Source organism: Diadema setosum, chromosome 13 (genome assembly GCF_964275005.1).
Source record: "Diadema setosum chromosome 13, eeDiaSeto1, whole genome shotgun sequence".
NCBI classification, from domain to species: Eukaryota; Metazoa; Echinodermata; class Echinoidea; order Diadematoida; family Diadematidae; genus Diadema; species Diadema setosum.
The window spans coordinates 25,246,420-25,253,564 of NC_092697.1; the positions used below are offsets into that span (position 1 = coordinate 25,246,420).

Here is a 7,145-nt window from a genome sequence, read left to right on the forward strand (position 1 = left end):
ATTGTTAATTATGATACATTTTTCATGTGGTAATCCCCTTTACAGTAGACTCTTCCACCAAATCGATATTATGACCTTTACATATTGTGTGGTGGTATGTGTATGTGTGTTATAAAAGCATATACTATGTGTTTGTATTGCGGAGGACCGACCGAGGGCAATCAACCCTCTGGTCTGTGTATGTCAGCAGCGGAGAATAAGAGAGAGAGAGAGAGAGAGAGGGGGGGGGAGAGAGAGAGACTGTGAGTCATGCGGGGTGCGAGAGGGAGTCGTAAACTTGCCAATTTAATGTCCACCACTGGTGTCGGCTGGTGGTCACATAAAGCAACGTGTTTCTTTTAAAGACATTTTCTCACTCCTCAAAATCAGTCCTCCAGAACAAAGGGGTGTATCCATTAAGACTAATTGTGTTGGGTGTACAGTTTGCCTGCCCCAGTATGTTTATGATTTTGTAAAATGATTTAAAGTGTAATCAAATAGGCAAGTTTATTCAAGAACCAAAACCGGGGAGAACAAAACTGGAACGCACAAGCCCAAAAGTCTTCAGACCAGATCAAGAAGAGTGAAGATATCCAGATCTTATGAGGAGTTTATGCAGCAGTATGCATGGCAAACAAACAGCTAGAATTTGTAGTAGGAAAAAAGCAGTGGTACGAAGGACTTCAATTTTGTTAATCTGCGCAATGAGAAATCTCTCTTATTAAGTAACAGGGGGAGGTCGGGAGAGAGTATCTTTCACATGACAGAGTAAAGAGAAACGCAAACAAAAGTTGTAAGTCAACCAGTCTCTGCCAAATCAGTGGCGAGAAATGGAGGAAAAAAAGAGAGAATATAATAATGACTTTGAAGTAATTGACAACATATAAATAATGGCATTTTAGATATGTTGCTAAACGATTTATTTTCATCGATTCTTTTAAAACCAATTCCTAATCACTTTAACCCTTTGAACCCCGCATTATTTGAGATGGTCGTGACCCTCACCCTGCATTATTTGCACATATTGAACATATTTTGCTAAATGACTGAATACATTAGTAATACATACAAAAAAAAAAACAAGTAACCACAGGTCTGTGAAGTGTGGTTATGATTACTCCAATTTTATTTGAGCTGCAATAATAGCTCAGTTTGACAATAATGATTATAATCATAATGATAATCAACATTAGTAATGTTAGCTAAAAAAGCAATAACCTCACTCCCTGACTGTGCCACGCCCCCTTGACTTCGACGATCACCAACATGATTACCTCCAGCTCCAGCTCTAACGGCATCCCAGCTGCTATTTCCCCCCGCTGGTACCCGGCTGAGATTGTACATCACCTTGTGCAGCATCTAGCTCATTATCTGTGTCCGTTTCATCTTCAAAATCACTGCTTTGACTATAATATGACTTGTCAATAGCTTCCTCATAATCACCAGATGATTCACCTAGGATTATCGCACGAGCCTCCTCTGCAGAATAGCATCTTTTTGCCATTTTTATAGCTCAAAACTTGCAAATCCAAACCGTAATCAACGAAGTATAGACAGAAGAATCTCTCCGCATCGTTGTAGTGAGATGGCGTCCTATTTAGGGGGTCACCTGACAGTTAAAACTCAAGCTATCAAAGTCACATGATTTCTGGCCGGTATACCGGCCTTTAGGGTATTTGCACGTTCTGCACGCGGCCGGTTTTCCGGCCTTTCGGGTTCAAAGGGTTAAATGAAGACGAGTTGCCAAAACTCTTCATTTAGGTTTTTTTTGTAACTATCGTTATATACAGCCTGTACTATGTAAAGATAACACCTGAAATTCCATAGGAATATCTGCGCTAAACTAATGCTCAAATTCACAGTGTATTTCTGCGCTCAACTAACGCTCGAATTCATTGTTGAATTTCGGCGCAAAACTAAAGCTCGAATTCCCTGTGTATTTCTGCGCTCAACTAACGCTCGAATTCACAGTTGGATTTCAGCGCAAAACTAATGCTCGAATTCCCTGTGTATTTCTGCGCTCAACTAACGCTCGAATTCACAGTTGGATTTCAGCGCAAAACTAATGCTCGAATTCCCTGTGTATTTCTGCGCTCAACTAACGCTCGAATTCACAGTTGAATTTCAGCGCAAAACTAATGCTCGAATTCCCTGTGTATTTCTGCACTGAACTAACGCTCGAATTCACAACTGAATTTCAGCGCAAAACTAATGCTCGAATTCCCTGTGTATTTCTGCGCTCAACTAACGCTCGAATTCACAGTTGAATTTTAGCGCAAAACTAATGCTCGAATTCCTTGTGTATTTCTGCTCTCAACTAACGCTCGAATTCACAGCTGAATTTCAGCGCAAAACGAATGCTCGAATTCCGTATGTATTTCTGCGCTCAACTAACGCTCAAATTCCCGTTGGTTTTCTGCACTGAACTAAAGCTCGAATTCCCTGTGTATTTCTGCGCTCAACAAACGCTAGAATTAACGGTTGAATTTCAGCGCAAAACTAATGCTCGAAATCAAATCATTTCTTTGCGAAAGATATGTGCTGAAATTCCATGTAAATTAATGATATCACAAATTGGAATTAGTGATATCACAAAATGTATTTCTTGATATCAAGAATGTGAATTCGTGATATCTCGAATTGAATTCGTGATATCACGAATTGAATTTGTGATATCACTAATTCGATTTCGTGATATCAAAAATTGGTTTTACGTGATAAACCAATGGGTATTTGTGATATCAAAAATTGAATTTGTGATATCAGAAATTCGAATTTTTGATATCACGAAAGGGAATTCGTGATATCAGAAGATCTTTTTAAAAAGCAATATGGCTTGCCATACGGGCGGGCGGCGGGTGAGACATGACACTCAAGCTTCGGACCACGCACTGAACTCTATTATGCGGCGCTTTATCATCTTTTTGCGCACAAATCGTACGGTACACTGTGTATTTGCATCAACCATAGAGCTGTATTCAGCTCTATGGCATCAACGTTGAAAGCCTAGCCGCGCCGGCCGCGCCGTTTCGTTACACGATCTTTACTTAAGGCGGACTCACACTGTGCGATTTTTACTGCGATTTACCCTTTGCGATGTCGCACGACGAGAAATCGCACAGTGTGAGGATGTCTGCGATACGACAACCGGCGATTTGGGGGCTATCGCAGCCATCGCAGCCCCATCGCAGAACTTTGAACATGTTCAAAATTCTGCGACAATCGCTTGCGACGATGATCGAAAACTTTCAGTGAAGCAAGGTGGTAGAAGAAGTACTAATCAAGATTTGGCTGGATATGCTTCCTTTATTCCACAATTGCTTACTGATCTATCTCAACATGATGACGAAGATGAGATGGGGAGGGAGTTTTACAACGACTTAGAGTGCAATCGTGAGTAATTCTACCATGAATATGGGCTTCTCGCGTCCATTGCAGCCGTTTTGTCCATACGTAGTCCCATGTATAGAGTTTGAACGAGGGCAGATTAAACAGTCTGTGGGTTGGACTTTAAACTTGTTATTAAAGCCTAGGCCCTATTGAGTATGCTATAAACTAGACCCATATCTAGCTAGGCCTAAATACGTGTGTGGGCCTAGAAGTGGTTCTAGGCCTAGTCTGCCCTAGATCTATGTTTGACATACGTGTTCCATTCGAATTTTATGAATTAAATCGACATAGGCCTACACGTTGTATAAACTACTAGGGCTACAGTGTAGGCCCCTGGTCTGGACAGGCCCTAGATCTAAGTAAGTGGTTAGACCAGAATGGCTTAGTATTGCACTGCTACTGGATCGACTGACGTGGACGTGAACACTAACAGTAAGACTACAGTAAACACATAACGTTTAGGGCCTAACGTTAGACGTGGTTTCTGTCTAACGACATAACGTTGAAAAAGAGTAACCAACAGTTAGAGATCTACCCTCCTAACTTAGTAGTCTAGTCTAGAGGCTTCAAATGTGAAACATTCTTCCTGCCCTGCACACACGACCATACTAACACACAGTTACAAAACGTTGGTGGAGTAGGGGGCCTACTACAGTTAATTCTGAGTAGACCTCTATACCGACGGAACCGGAACAGAAACAGAAACAGATCCAGATATTTTTTACACGTTGATAGGAAAGGATATTGATAATTGAAAGTCTAGCCCATCAAGATGTAGGCCTAACTGATACTATTAGTGATAAGATTTCTAGAAATCTACATTTTCTTATTAAAGTCTTTATATATATAGATTAACTAAACTAGTCTGTCTAGACCCTAAGCACTAGATCTAACAGTTAATTAGTCTAGCACTAGCAGTCGTAGCATGCACTAACGTTAGCACTACTCGCAGTCAGCAGGCTTCTTCTTAATCTTAGTTTTAGACCTGTTCTACAACATTAAACGATAGTGATGTTTGATAGTCCCTTACGGTGATCTAACGTAAGGCCACTAAGGGTACTAACGTTAGATGGGTCTACATTTTTTTTTTTTTTTTTTTTTGCCAAAATGTGCTCATGGATCTCAAAATCATACGGTAGGCCTACTCTGGTTAAGCTAGTGTCGTGATGGCTACAGAAATACAGTGTCGATTATTACTTAGGCCTAGGCACCTACTACTGGATCTAGATTGTCAGTAGCTGTGCTAGCCTTTCCTGCCCTTGGCTGTGGTCTAACGCTAGAACCGTAGGCTTAGTTATACCTATTTTGTATTAAACGTTAGAGGAATTAGAACTCTAACCGTTGGAGTTAGACCTACACTGTAATTGAGATCCATTGCTATAGTTACAAGCAGTATGAATCCAGATCCTAGACAAAAAATTAACAAACTGTTCCCAAACTTTTTTTTAGAGTAGACGTAGTGTCTAGTCTCATGGAAATTACCTAACTAAGCTAGGAGTATAGCACTCTAGATTTTTAACAATAAGGCCTAAGTGGAGCTGAGGTAACTTAGATTGATCAGTTGTTCTTGGAGATTTGTACAGAAATTGTAGTTTAGAAACACACACACACACACCAAACAAGTGACCCTCTCTACATGTAGGTTACTAGTTGATTAACATTTTATCCATGTTTGTCCGAGTTTTTATGTGATGATCGATCATGCACTCCAAACTGAAAGTTGTTACTGTATGAGGCTGTAACATGTTCATGCTCAGGGCTGCAGACTAGTGCCACAAAGTATTTTATTATCCGGCAGTGTGTCATTTGTTAATCTGTGTCGATAATAAACACAGCCTTGTCGTTGCTGCCTCAGCAAGTCACAAACGTGCTGTGCACAGCACTTGGTAAGGCTATTACACCAGTATACAGTACAGTACCGGTGTACATGTCATACTCTTTGTTAACTTTAATTGCCCTTTAATTTCATAACAAAGTATATCAAAATGAACTCTCAGTCTGAAATCATCAAAGACCCTGCCCCAAACTGTTGTACGTGTACTTGCAGTTTGATTGCAGAATGTAAAACATCATTCAAGGGCAATCATGAATTATCCAAAATTGCAGACTGTAGGAAACAATGCTGTGTGCGTCATGTGTTACACATGTATGTATATTGACATACTTGTACTAAAAGTACCTGGTACACTATATGTAATGCATAGTGTAATTTAGTTAAGCTTTCGAGCCCGTAGACCTTAGTAAATGAATGAAATAATTATGATTATGATATACATGTATGAATTTACAAAGCACTTATGTAGAGACCTCTATGATGTATTCTTGTCTCTCCTCCCTGGTTACATGCAAGTGCTTCTGCTATGTCCAATGATCAACAATGGTGAATAGTTGAATAAATTTGTTTATCACTATGGTGTTTGTTAACTCTAGATTCATTCCCAAATGTTGTCCTTTTTACCCAAATGGTAAATCTAGAGTCTACTGTAATTATCATAAATGCCTAAAAATAGTTGTCCCTTTGTGTCACCCTAAACAGGTCTGAATAAAAATGAAATCTCTAAGGAATTCATACTGGAGGCTTGTCTCAATGTTGAAAAGGAAGAGCAGAAAAGGAGCAGCTGGCAACTGGTTGTTCTGCAGAAGTACATCAATCCCTCTCTTACCTGCAATTTCTGAGGACAAACATGCCAAGAGGATCACTAACCAATTTGGGAGATTGAGGTACAGTATATATGTTAGAAGATAAAATAAACACTTTTTCATACTTTCCAAAATGTTTATGTGACTGCATGTGTGAATACATCAGTTTCTTTTTCTTTGTATGGTGGCTTGACAATTAAAAAAAAAAAAACATTACGTTGAGAGCAAGAAAGAAATTATTTCAAAAAGTGTAATTTAATTGTCTTTTACAGTATTTTGAAGAAAATAAAACTTTCATTCATGCTAGCCTAAAAGTGATGAATAGTTTATTCATAGAACTTCAAATACAGTCATTGTAAGTAATTTCCAGAAATAAATGAAAACATCATTTCTTTGAAAGAATGAATCCATTGTAAGACATAGGGGGAATGCATCCCTCTTCATCATTCTAATTCAATACAATATGTAATCATGTTTGTGTGGTTTTTTTTTTTTTCTTTTTCTTTTTCTCCTATTTACTAGGAATTACAAGATGATAAAGACTCTACCAGCAAGGCGTCAAAGGCTGAAATGCTACACATAAGGAGCAGGAGAAGGAGAAGCAGGACCTGTAAAACCTAAGAAGATAAGGAGGAGTCAAGAAGCAAAGGAAACCAAGATTTTATCAGCAGTAGGTACCCTGCTGATGCACTAATGGAAAATGTTTACTTTACCTCTAAAATAGAGAGAGAAAGAAAAACAGAAACATGCTTCTTGTTGTTGTTCTTTTCTCTCTACAGACAAGTGCAACATATTTATGTATTTGGGGTGTACCTGAAAATCCCAAATTTGATTTACATACATTGTACTTCAAAGAACATTGTTGAGTAGACTTTATTCAAAGAATTATCATCCAGGGATACTTCTTTTTGTCAGGGGGTTCAGATCTATGATCACTGTCGAAAGGATTATTCAGGCGTAAGTTCTCTAAGTATGAAATAAAAACATGCCACATTGTTCTTTTACTTTTTCAAGAAAATAAAATTCCACAGTCAATTCCATGGTCGAGGAACTTCATAAAAACTCAACTCGATAACTCAACTGTGGTTGTCAGTTGCTAATGTGTGTAGTTCAAGTGCTGTAAACACTGTAAGCAA

At 38.9% G+C, this 7,145-nt stretch overlaps 1 long non-coding RNA gene across 1 annotated transcript; it reads left to right on the forward strand.

Annotated features, from left to right (window-relative positions):
- The first annotated feature begins 3,217 nt into the window (after positions 1–3,217).
- On the forward strand, positions 3,218–6,667 carry LOC140236864 (uncharacterized). The gene is made up of 3 exons (XR_011901801.1): positions 3,218–3,372; positions 5,906–6,090; positions 6,532–6,667. It is a non-coding gene; the product is annotated as an uncharacterized lncRNA (long non-coding RNA).
- The last annotated feature ends 478 nt before the right edge of the window (positions 6,668–7,145 follow it).